Genomic DNA, 13,976 nt, shown 5'->3' on the forward strand with positions numbered 1-13,976 from the left:
ATTCCGGGAATAGATGGAAGAGTCAATCGCTGTAATGCATGTTTAGGATGGCCCGAAGACATTACAATCTAACAATCCTTGATAATCATACCTAGTTTTCTGCCATGTTTCTTTTTGTGATTTTATGTTATATGTCTTTGGCGTTTACCCAGTGCTATTAAACCGGGTTTATGTTTAAACATTTTGCTACTGAGCTTGTTTCTGTAGCTTTTCGCATAAATACTGAATATAATTTTCAAAAACGTGCCCTTTACTAAACTTATATCTTTCTTTGTGCCATCGAAGTTCAATCGACTTTGAACCTGGGCAACCGCTAATGGCTAATTTAAGTACTGTGCAGGAAATAATTGAATCATCTTTTTTTCTTAAACTCTGCCCTATCTAATTGCATATTGTTGAAATTAAGTCATTTTTCTTAATGTTATGAACAAACACCACTCTGGCAGGTACCTATTTGAACAGACCTTAAATACAAACCGGAAACAATTGTTGAAAGTGTTGTTAAGGCTTATGGGTAATATAGTTCATTTTCTGTCAATAAAACTTGGTAAAACTTGGTAAAAGTTAACCAACCAAAATGTTGATTGATTTGTCAATATGTATCCAATTACTTACTCTTAGGTAAGACAGTTAGATAATGTTAAATATATTTTTCAACAATTTTCTGTTGAGTATAAACATAATTCATGAAAATATTGTTTGTTTTTAAGTGATTAGGTGATACTGTCACCTGCGAGTAGGATTAGTCCCATATGACACATTCTAAATTATCTGACCAGTTTTCGATACCAAGAAGATATACAGCAAGAACAAAAAACAACGATAATTCACAATGTTGAAAGCAAACTATTTAATCAGAATCAAATGCATTATTGTGTCAACAGTATAGAAGCCTCTTCCTCCGACGGACTTGGTGGTGGTTACTCATCGGCGTCCGAAACCACTCCTGGTAGATTCACCATTAATCTCTTCAGGCCAATGGAAGTGTCAGTATCGAGCGTAATGTTTGTCGTTTATTCCTAAATTAATTTCATTTTATTTATTGAATGAATATACTTTGTATTTAAAATAAAATATAAATTTATTCCCCCACCAAATGACAACAGCAAAAAGTATCAGTTAATATCACAACCTCTATTTCAGTACATATTTTTTTAAATGCTTAAACGTTCTGCTAATAAATTATCAAAAGCATCCACTATATATGCAAAAAACACGTAATAAATTATGGCTGATCATGTTTTACAATCATGGATTATGTCTGTTTCTATAATATATACAAAGGCGCTGTCTCTACGGGCTTGAAGTGTTATTACCGGACACTTTAAAGTTTAAGTTTACTTAATGACTTAGTGAAACATACTAGGAGTAAAAGGGAAATGTTTTTCGTATGGGTTAATGCAACTTAGAAGTCTTTTTCCCCATTTAAATAACAAGCAGTTCTGCTGCAGTTGGCAATATATTTAGTATATACAAAATCACCTAAAATAATATTGTCTACAATAACATAAAATGTATCAAGCATAAATATAAATTTTCAAAAGTTTCACAAAACTTCATAAAAATTTATGTTGTGTGCTCTTATTTGTTTTAATTGTTTCAAGAAAATGTAATTGTTTACTCCTCTATTTTTCTTTCAACATAACCAGACCGTTGTTTGAGGCAATCGCACTGTCCTTACACGAGGCAAACCCGGGGCACCACATGCAAGTAAGTTGCTTATTGCAATTTATCATTTTATTTGAAGTCTCTCTTAAATGATGCAATGGAAACTGAATGACCGAATACCCTGTTATACTTGCAAAACTGATTTTGGGGGGTTGTCCGGTTAACGCAGTGTAAGCGCAATCGCATCTAACCAAGTTAACTCGGGTCAGTTTGTGAGTTTGGTTGTCGGCCACCAAGCCGAAAAAAGCGGGTTTTCTCCGTGTTCCAACAATAACACAAGATCACCCTCTCGCGCAACATCTTGCCAACGAGAGTGACTTAGTACAAGTTAATGTAACATTCTTCACAATCGTTGTAAAAATAAATGATATTGAAACTAATGCCGTTTCATAAGCAATCAATACAATTGATGTTAGTACGAGTAAGATAAAAAATAGTATAGTATTTATAAGTAATTATTTATAGAATGATTTTATGGTGCGTATTGTGCGTTTTATCCTGCATCTTCACATTAACAAAAACATGCTTGTTTTTTCACTACAGCATAGTTATTCAATGAAAGCAGATTTACCGGACTTTCGACGAGACCCCATGTTGTCTTTCTACAACATTCCAAGCTGGTTTCCATATTATTCCGCGTATCAAGAGGTAATTTAGTTTCTATCATGATAACAATACATGCTTCCTGTTATGTTCGATATATAATTGTGTTGTTGCAAGTGTCTTTCGAATAGACGTAATGAATAAAATATCTTTTCCGTCAAAATTACCATACCTCTTTGTTTCTGAAAAATGAATGCGTTCATGCAATATTTGTAAGGGGGACATGTAGGCTATATGTATGTAGCTTGTCTGTGAACATTTTGGTGATTTAAATGTTATATTTTCTTTGATGCAAGTCCGAATTTCAGGTTTTGTTTGCTATTGACTAGAATATTTTACCAAAGTTTTACAATCTGACGTTCTTCTTCTTTAGGGCTGGGGTTTGTATTCGGAATATCTTGGAGAAGAAATGGGTCTGTATGAAGATGACTATGAAATGTAAGAGTAATCTCCTTACTTGTAATATCATTTTGAAGTATGAAAACAGCAGAATACGACCGAATGGATAATGTCCTTTAAAAGACAACAATAAACCATTTCATCGGTGATAAACTATACAAACCCTTTTGGAAAAATATTACACACATCTATATAAAGTTAGTATAATAGTTTTACTTGTTTATTTTAATATATTCGTTCTGCGTCCCCTACCAGGGTGGGTAGATATAGTTACGACATTTTGCGAGCATGTCGGCTTGTAGTGGATACTGGCCTTCACTATTACCGGTAAGCAAATTAATTTTCTTACTGAGTCATTGTTGTACTTCGGACGTTCAATCAAATATATACCATATTAAAAAATACAGCAAATGTTTCAGAAAGTTAGTTTGACAAGCGGTATATATGTCCGCCTCCTAATTTTGACCAAGCTCAAGCAACACATTGTTTTTAAATAAATTTATCCTTTGTATCGAATATGAGAAGATTTAAAGCTTAAACAACCGGAATGTTTAGTCAATGCATTTAGTATTAAGCTGGAAATGTTTTTAATGAATAATTACATTACTAAGTTTGTTTGAAAATCATTTCAACAGTTGGTCACGTGCGGAAGCAATAGAATACCTGCAAAACTATACTATAATGGCATATGATAGCGCAGCCAATGAAATCGACCGTTACATTACGTGGCCTGGCCAGGCATGCGCTTACAAAGTTGGGGAAATAAAGATCCGAGAACTTCGAAAACATGCAGAGGAAGAATTAGGTGAACGTTTTTTGCGTTATAAGAGCTTAAATACAATTTGATTACGCGTGATTATTTGTTTAAACTTAAAGTGTATTGGTACAATTGTTGGTACATGCTGCATTTGATTTTAATTTTCAGGCTCAAGATTTAACATACAAGAGTTCCATCTACAAGTACTGGAGAACGGGGCCATGCCAATGAGTGTGTTGGAATCTCTTATAAAACGCTGGATACAGGACATCAAGTCTGAAACAAGTTCAGGCGTAATAAACATCAGCAATCTGTTGACTTTGTCGGCATTTTATTTATCTTATTTCGTTTTGTTTAAATAAGCGTCTCGCTTAATATGTTTAAAGGACATTTCCCCATACGTAATAGGACAGCTTTTATATGAAATCCATCTACAGATACAGTTACAATAACTTGAACAGTAATCGTTTGCAAAAAAATGTTGAATAGTGTATTCAATGTTTATATGAGGGCCTTAATTTGAAAGGATTTGAATGTGAAAGTATGTACTTAACATAATTCAGACCATCGGCCACTAATTCCCAAGCAACAACTCGGCCATATATTGAAAGTTTTGGATAGGCTTTAAGATATACAAAAATGTAATGAGGCCAATTACCATAACGCTAAGTAGACCCATTCGATAGCGTTAACAATGCACTGAAATGAATGATTTTGATTCGTGTCTTAATTACGCTTTGAAGTAACTTGCAATTGAACTTTCAGGACCGGTAAAATGTTACTTACTTATCCTCCCTAAAACATGAAATATGTCCCTTGACTTTTGTATACATACACTACGTCTTTAATATGAGCACCGACATGATGGACTATCTTTAACGTCCCGTATTATTTCGAGGTCATATCTGATTGTTAAATGGCCGAGAATCGATTCCCCAGTTGAAAAGCGCCATAATATTACATTGCATGCTGGAACACCTCCAGCGTATCACATGACTGTTAATTTCAACAGCCTTTTCGCGGGTATTTTGGCGCATCTTTTAACTGTGGTATTTGTGGCCACGTAGATTTGTATAGAAAATCACATTTATAAAGAATATTTTTATCAGTACACAAATCATGTTTTTCTTATTTTGTTTTTATCATTTAAGTCAAATGAGTACAACATAGAACTGCATTACAATTGAATGGTTTCTTCTGTGCATCACTCAATGGTTTCAGTCTTCAGAGTATTTACATTGTGTTAGTATTCCATACACCTGATTAACACAAACGCTAGGCCCATATTCGAAGAAAATCAGGAATACCGTCAAGAAATCCATACCAAAGTTTGAACTTGATTTCATATGAACAAATTTTGGAACGAAATCGTCGAACAATGTTCATCCTTTACTGATTGATAAACTCGCGCATAATGTCCCATAGATTGCATCACATTCACGTCGCCTTTATTGACGGCAAGTCAGGCAATGGTGCCACTTCATTGCAAGCACGTGTGTAGTTCATTGCTTCAAATAAGCCAATCAGTGCAAACTGTTTCGCGTTCTGTAATAGTTATATTTGCCTTTGTGACTGAATAGATTCATAGATTGGGCCATCCACAATACTTCATGATCTACTCACCTGAGTTTCGCCGATAAAAGTAAAAGCGGCTCTTTAGAAAGTGTTCATTCAATGTGTAATACATAAGCTATATAACGTATACTATAACCTTTATTATACTACATATCTATTATGTGTTGTTCCCAATGCAAAGATATGTAGAACATGGCCTATGTGTAAGGAAGTATATTATAGACAATTAAGCATGCTAACCACACATTTTATTTCATTAATCAGGTATTCTGTGTTTTGTTATTTTACGATGTTTCGTGTCTCTCGTTGAGTACCTGTTAGGCCGTTAGGCCCTGAACATTCATCTCCCCCTGTTCATGTATTAGGCCCTGAACCTTCATCTCCCCCTGTTCATGTATTAGGCCCTGAACCTTCATCTCCCCCACCCCCAAGTTAATATGTTATGTCCTAAATCTTCCTCTTTCTCCCGTCAATGCGTTAGGCCCTGAACCGTCATATCCCTCCCCAAGTTAATATGTTATGTCCTCAACCTTCCTCTTCCTCCCGTTGATGTGTTAGGTCCTGAATCGTCATATCCCTTCCCCAGGTTAATATGTTATGCATGGAACCTTCCTCTTTCTCCCGTTAATTTGTAAGGTCCTGAACCTTCATTTCCCCCCGTTAATGTGCAATGCCCCGAACCTTCCTCTTTCCACCGTTAATGTGTCAGGCCCTGAACCTTCCTCTTCCCCCCGTTAATGTCTAAGGCCAAATGTGTTGAAAATGAGAAGAGAGTTACGAAGGGAGACAGTCAGAAAAATGGCCACTTCACTTGACCTCACAGAGCTGTCTGCTAGTACAGACTGCCAGTATATTTTTTTTAAATATTCAAATTATTAACAAACAAATATTGCTAAAATATGCAAGATGGTTTATGAAATGTATCAAATAGATATCGTTTGAATTTCAAGTCCCCCAAACAGTTATAAATACTACTTTCAAATATATTTTTAACTGTCAAACAAATTCAAATTTCCAGCAATGTTGATTAACAGACCTTGAAAATTCTTGACCCTCGAACAGCCAACGGAATTTCACTACCAATTCCTGTTTACTACAGGTTTACTAGCATAGTATGAGTATGTAACTGCCATATGGTGGGCAACATCCATTTTCTGAGGTGATATATACTATCAAATGACTTATTATAACACAATTGGTGGTCGTATTGGTCAATAATTTATTTATCTAATCTCAAATGAGAAACTAATGGACAAATTCTTCTGTACCACTGTATCAGAATCATATAACACCATAAGCCATGTAAATGTTTACAATCTAAACTGCTGACCAGAACAGACCTCATAAACCCGATTTACCACGCCTCCTCTGCCAAATAGGCTTAATAACTGTCCGGTAGGATATTTGGGGTCATGCACCCCGGCCTTTAAAGCTTTAAAACCGACAATACTAGTCAATGCATCTAATATTAAGCCGAAAACGTTCTTAATGAGTAATTACATTAAGTATGTTTCAAAATCATTTTAACAGTTGGTCACGTGCGAAAGCAATAGAGTACCTGCAAAACTATACTGCAATGGCATATGATAGCGCAGCCAATGAAATCGGCCTTACATTACGTGGGCTGGCCAGGCATGCGCATACAAAGTTGGGGAAATAAAGATCAGAGAACTTCGGAAACATGCAGAGGAAGAATTAGGTGAACGTTATTTTCCGTTATAAAATAAGAGCATTACATAAAATTTGACTACGTGTGATGAAGAAAGTATTTTACATGCCAAAGGTGGTCGAAAAGCTTAAAGTGTATTGGTACAATTGTTAAATTTCTGTAGTTGAATCATTACTTTATATGCTTTATCTGATTTGAATTTCAGGCTCAAGATTTAACATACAAGAGTTCCATCTACAAGTACTGGAGAACGGCGCCATGCCAATGAATGTGTTGAAATCTCTTGTAAAACGCTGGATACAGGACATCAAGTCTGAAACAAGTTCAGGCGTAATAAACACCAGCAATCTGTTGATTTTGTCGGCATTTTATTTATCTTATATCGTTATGTTTAAATATGCATATCTCTGAATATGTTTAATGAGCTTTTATCCCAATATATGAAGACAGCTTTTATATGAAATCCTTCTATAGATAAAATTCAAATTTCTGGAGAGTCAATCGTATGCAAAAAAATGCTGAATATTATGTTTACTGTTTATATAAGGGCCTTTACCCGTTTCAAAAGTCGGCTTCCGTGTGTTTGACGTGAAGCCTCGCAAGTACACAGACAAACATGTTTTGTGTTGAAATAACATCTAATAGTCGCAATTGGATGTCTTCGTAACTCTCGTTAATTGCTTTTATATAATGATATTAAATACAGACGGTAGACCTAAAACAAAAAAATATACACATGAACGTAAAATCGATAATATTCAAACAGCTTTCAAATCCTATCTTAAGTTTAATAACGCAATAATGTAAAAACATGCAGAATTAGTTATTTGATTGATTTTAACAATTGTTGCAATCGGCTTATAAATCCAAGTGAGGTAACTTACTTTTCAGTAAGACTTTGATTGTTCGAGTTGTTATACAGGGTATAGCCAAAAATCTGGAAATATTGGGAGTTTTCTGGTGGATCAAAAATAGATCTATCAATTTGGCATGAGACCTTTGCCTACAAAGTAAGTAAAAACATTTATCTAATAAATTTGATAAATCATACACTACAATTGTAAACCAACTCCATCAAAAACATGTTATTACCGAATTCGTATAGTTTTTGAGTATTCATCTTGTTTATTTGCGGAAGGCAACGGTTATAGTTCTTACAAGTGAAACATTGTGCAATGTACTTTTCAACTTAATAGTTATTCGTCCAAGTTTTTAAAACAAAAATGGCATCTATACTGTCAGACTGCACTTTATGGCTAATGTAATGGAATTTATACTGTCAGACTATAATTTAAGACTAATAAATGGATTCTATATATACATTGAGGCTAATGTAATGGAGTCTATACTGTCAGGCTATACTTTATGGCTAATGTAATGGAGTCTATACTGTCAGGCTATACTTTATGGCTTATGTAATGGAGTCTATACTGTCAGACTATAATTTATGGCTAAATTAATAGCGTTTAAACTGTCAGGCTATACTTTATGGGTAATGTAATGGAGTCTATACTGTCAGGCTATATTTATGGCTAATGTAATGGAGTCTTTACTGTCAATATATACTTTATGGCTAATGTAATCAAGTCTTTACTGTCAGGCTGTACTTTATGGTTAATGAGCTGATTAAATTACCTGTGCATATTTAGATTATAAGCGTGAACACTGAGAAATAAAGCACATAAAAAGCCATAAGAGCTAGATTGTCTCGGCGAAGAACGCCAACAGTTGTTGTTGTTGTTGTTTTTCTTCAGAAGAAAAGATTCCTAACCCAGCCATTTTAAGAGCCTCATTATGACCCTTGGTCTACATTTACGTATCGCCTCTTGAAACATATGTGTCAAGTTCATATGGATGTATTGAACTGTTTTTGGTTATTACCAAGGTAAATGTGTTTTTGAACTACGACTCCGACGAGATTGTTTCTGACAAAAAAATCAAAGGACTTACCAATGACTATCGCGAAAAAACTTTTTTTTGTAAACTATTGGACAAAGGTTGGATTTTTCAAAACCGTTTATGATAAAGTATCTATACATCCAATCCCTTCAATGCAATTGTAGGTTTGTTATTAAAAAATACTGTTTTATTGTCTGAAAGGTTCATGCGTAATAGGCAATGGGTCTTTGTGCACTTCCTTATTATGTGTATGACAACATCATGTTTCATGATCTTTGATATATACTGCTATCTATGCGTCGTAATGCTACTGAAATCTGTGCAACCAACTTAATCAAAGTCATACTACAAAACATTCACCTGTGTTTGTACAGCTTTCAATCTTGCTATGTAATTCTCGAAATTTCATCGGGAACCTCCTTGTGAAAAGTAAGGTCCAATGAAGAGTTTGATCCCACAGATAAAGCTGATTGGACTTAACGATCAGTACCTGTCAAGAATGAATACGACCTGAACGTTGCAAGGGACATATATTTCATGCATCAATTTCATTAATAACCATCCTGGAACCACTTTATTATCTTATTGAAAAATAAAAAAATCACAACTCACTCCGCCCACTTGTTGCCCTCAAGGAAAGTTTCAAGAGTGTCGTTTAAGATTCATAGTTGACATTGGCACCAAAATCAAGCTCGTCTTGTGAAATAACCGAAAGACGATTGTAAAAAGCTTCAGTTTCAACCTGAAAGTATTTTATACTTTTTAGATTTGAAAATTAAGTTTCTTATGCTCCAAGACATTAAAAAAATATTTTCTGTCAACAATCTGTGGTTTTCATCGATTTGTGTAATTATTGATAAATGTTGAGTACGAATTGAACCGAGTGCGAGGTTGCGTATAAATAAACTGGATTAAATCACGTGAACCATTGTTCAATTAAACTCTTGTTTGAATGACGTTCGAAGGCGGTACTCCAATCATTTTCTGATAAAGCCATTGTGAAGTATGTATGGTCTGTTTGTGGTGTTTGTAAGTTTTGTGCCTCTCGTTCAGTCTGTTTGTGGTGTTTGTAAGTTTTGTGCCTCTCGTTCAGTCTGTTTGTGGTGTTTGCAAGTTTTGTGCCTCTCGTTCAGTCTGTTTTGGCTCGTAGCCTTGTGCTCCTTAACCGTGTTTATACTCTAATATTTGACTTCTATTTCTTCACGCTACCTTAAAGATGCACTCTTACTCCCAGATAAGATTCACCACAATTAATAATATTGTTTTAATATTCCAACAAGGATAAATAAATGTCAAAAACAATTGTTATTATGAAGCATACCGAGTTTAATTTAAAAGAAATGAGCATAGACACGGTATTCCTACTGTATGATACTATAGTAGACCACAGTAAATCTTTTAAAATTCACCAATTATTTAATATTTTTGCGTTTTCTGAACAATTTCCATAAATGCATTATTTAGTAAGTAGTTTAAGGTTTATCAGTCAAAATTGATGTTTGTTATACATGTGTATGTATTGATTTTGAATAAGAGTGTCAATTTAACACTTAAACAATCGTGAAGTTTTATCTTATTCGCTAAACAACGCGATTGTAACATACTAAATGTCAATATCTACTAGATACATTTGATAACAGTCTAAGTATGAGAACAGGTAGCGTGGCCGAGCGGTCTAAGGCGCTGGTTTAAGGCACCAGTCTCTTCGGAGGCGTGGGTTCGAATCCCACCGCTGCCACTTGATGTTTTGCCCGCGAAAAACAGCTTCGTTTCGTTATTGATACTTACTATCGTGAAATTTGATAATGAATGTGCATCAGACAAGAGCAGTACCTATAGCACTGGTAAAAACTGGAAAAAAGTGAATGGTGCGAATATTAAACTTTATCATACCCTGTTGTTAAATGACGATGGACTTACCAATGGTAAGCACTGCTCCTTGGATAAACATCATATAGACAATTGCTACAAGCGTATTTGTGACACTCTAATCAATGGTGCAAATAGATCATTCCCAAAGAGACGTTTTAAAAGCTTTCTGAAACCGCCCTGGTCAGAGACTTTGACGAGAGAACACAGGTCCATGTGGGAGGCTTGCGAACTGTGGCGCCGTGCGGGAAGACCAAGAGTGCCGACCGATGTAATGTTCGTTGCATACAAGAGCCCCAAACGTAAATTCCGTTTTGCACAGAGACGGTGTATCGAGGAATATCTAGCCACCATAACCAACACACTAGAACATATAGCAAAGACTGATCCAGGCAGATTTTGGAAAACGGTCAATACCAGGAAAAAGTTATCAATTTATAATAGCGGGGCAGGAATTAACTTTCATGGAACAATGTACCGGGATAGGAACGATCAAGTCAGGGAACGGGGCTTATATTTCCCAGATCTTTATTTCCCATCACAATCTCAGGATTTTGACGATGATTGGAAGGAGCATGTATCGCGAACAGTCCAAAATGCATTTGGCAATATAAAACCTGACCCAGATGCTTTTGTGTCAGAAAAAGTAGTTCAGTGCGATTCAAACGTTACCTCAGTGCAAGGCAGGCGTAAGTGACGGGATTTTATATGTACACCATATCTATGGAAGGTCAATCATCGCTCCAGTATTGGCTGATATGTTAACTTCTATGTTAAAGTTGTCCCATATCCTGGTGTTTATGAAGATAGGTACGATAACTACTATGCATAAGGGAGGTAATAAGAGAAAAGACGACCAAGACAACTTTTGAGCCATCACTCTGTCGTCGGTTGTTTTAAAGGTTTTTGAAATTATTATTTTGCAACGATGCAAGGACCAATTACTTACAAACATTGACAACCAACAGGGTGGTTTTCAGGAACAGTAAGGATGATTGATGTCATCTTTTTCGCTACGTGAAAGCTTATTATTCGCCCGGGAACATTCCTCAACTGTATATCTTTGTTTTTGGATGGGAGGCAAGCTTTTGACCGCGTCTGGCATGATGGGCTTTTCTACAAACTACTGCAAACCACCATGGATCATACAACACTTCTTGCAGTAAAAGAGATGTATACTGCAGTTCAAATCCATGTTAGATTTAAGAGTTTATCGTCTGAAAACTTCGACGCCCTACAAGGAAATCCTCAAGGCCGTAATGCGTCACCGATAATGTACCTTGTCTTTATCGACGGACTTAAAAAGGAGTTGCGTGACAGTGGTTGTGGGCTGTGTATTTATAATATTTCCATAGGATCACCAACGGTAGCCGACGATATGGTGTTGTTGTCTATATCTTAACTTGGAATGGACAATATGATGAACATTTGTTGTTATTACTCCCGAAAATGGCGATTTTTATACAATATAAAAAAGGGGCTGTCTTAACATTAAACATCCGTTTACATCAATGACATATATTCCATCTGGGTAATGAACTTATCAGTGAATGTGATGCGAATACACATTTGGGAATAATTTGCAACTCCAATTTGTCTTCGACAAGCTTCATAAAGGCTGCGTGTCAACATCTGCAACACTGGAATACGTCCGAAGTCGATGTCTCCATTAACTTTGAAGAGTGTTTATGAGAGTGTCGTACTGCCTAAATCACTGTATGGTTGCAAGAGATGGTACTTTTACTCAAAAGCAGATATACAAGGTATTGCATTAAACATATGCAGAAAATAATGCTGAACGCAAGTAACATTTTTGCATTTAGTGCACTAATGAATCACCCTATTGAAATGTTTATAGACTATAGAAAACTTACATTTTTGGGCCAATTATGTCGACTGCCAGCATAATACTTGGCTAAGGAAATATTTAACCATAGACTTATCAAGTATCTCCATTGTGACAAACAGACGGTCGGCTTTGTCCCGGACGTATTTCGTTTATTGGTGAAATACTCATTATATAAATACATAGTGTCTTACGTGGACTACGGTACGTTCCCCTCCTCCTACGCTTGAAAAGGTATTCTCCAATATAAGGTGCTGAAAATGGAAAGGCAAAAAGTCTTTGACTCTGTGCTCCAACTTAATTTATGGTGGCTCACCCCAAACATAATCACACCGCGGAAATATTCAAATATATGGTTAACGGCAAAGGCATCTCTAAGACTATTGTCAAAGTGCTCATTTCTAACGAACTTAAGTGCCTAATTTATGACGAGACAATACTCTCGCAACTGTGAAATGTGTCATCTTATGTGTGAAAGCCTGCCAGAACATATCATGTGCTACTGTTATAAGATCGACCGTGTGAGTCAAACACTGTGGGAACATGTCTTTGACCTTAAAGGTGCGGTTTATTTTAGAAAGTTCATGACTCTGAGTGGGAGAAGAGAGAAGAGTTCCTCAATATAACGAACATTTTGGCAGAAATGTCAGATTGGAATTTGACTAGTTGGGATTTAGCAAAGGTACTGAAAAACATGTTTGAATATGCGTAATATAACCTGGACTTACACATAAAGGCAGTTCATATATTGCCTCTAATGAAAGTGTGTTTGCCTAGAATGAAATACTCATCATTATATTGTGTTTCGTGTCGTTGTTGTTGTTATTGCTTCTTTTAATGCTCAATAACGGTAATAACTGCTATTTTTTATTGACCATAATTAAAAATGACTGTAATAACTGCTACTTTTTTATTGACTACTTATCTGAACATTTAGCTATTGATTCAACATACAGAAATCTTGATGATGTATACGAGCAATAATAACTCGAAATAAGTAAGGTAATACAAAGTACTTCAAATTGCTTTTACTCATATAAATAAAACAATACACTTTTCACATTTGTATTTCCATATTTTTTTTAAACGCTTACGTTTGATTCTCCTTATGCAGTTTGGAATTTAGAATTTTGCTTTCGTCTCTAGGTTCCAAAACCCTGCAATTATTAACAAATAAACCAAACACTTTGAGCTATTACTCATGTATATCTTAGTTTTGATAATTGATTAGTTATCTTCGCTTACCTTGCAAGTACAGGTTTATTTATCCCTCAATTTTAAAACCACCAGTTCATTTACTTTGTATTTTTATATTTTTTCCGTTGTTGTGTATATAAAATCATGCATTATTTGGCATTGATATTGTACTTTGGTACCAACTAAACCTATTGTATCTATGTTATGCTCTCCATATATGGAGGAAATAAAAGATCTATCCCGCCAATAGGGAAAATCGGGCTTGTTCCTGTTGTTTGTTATTGTATTATTGTTGTTTAAAAACTGATATCACACTGATACCACACTGATGATAAAAATGCTACTGATATTGATGAATATATGGCATCGATATATATAACATACGAATAAATTATCTATGTAAATAATGATTGTTTCCGATAACAAATTGTAATTTAAAATACACTCATGTGTTTGGTCACAACATTACTTCTGTTGTAAGATTCCATAAGGTC

At 35.2% G+C, this 13,976-nt stretch overlaps 1 non-coding gene and 1 pseudogene across 1 annotated transcript; both read left to right on the forward strand.

Moving 5' to 3' along the window:
* LOC128219480 (uncharacterized) overlaps window positions 1–13,976 on the forward strand; it is a 47,728-nt pseudogene that overhangs the window by 31,234 nt on the left and 2,518 nt on the right.
* Trnal-aag (transfer RNA leucine (anticodon AAG)) lies at window positions 10,227–10,308 on the forward strand. Its single transcript has one exon. It is a non-coding gene; the product is annotated as a tRNA-Leu (tRNA).

Source organism: Mya arenaria, chromosome 15 (genome assembly GCF_026914265.1).
Source record: "Mya arenaria isolate MELC-2E11 chromosome 15, ASM2691426v1".
NCBI lineage: Eukaryota > Metazoa > Mollusca > Bivalvia > Myida > Myidae > Mya > Mya arenaria.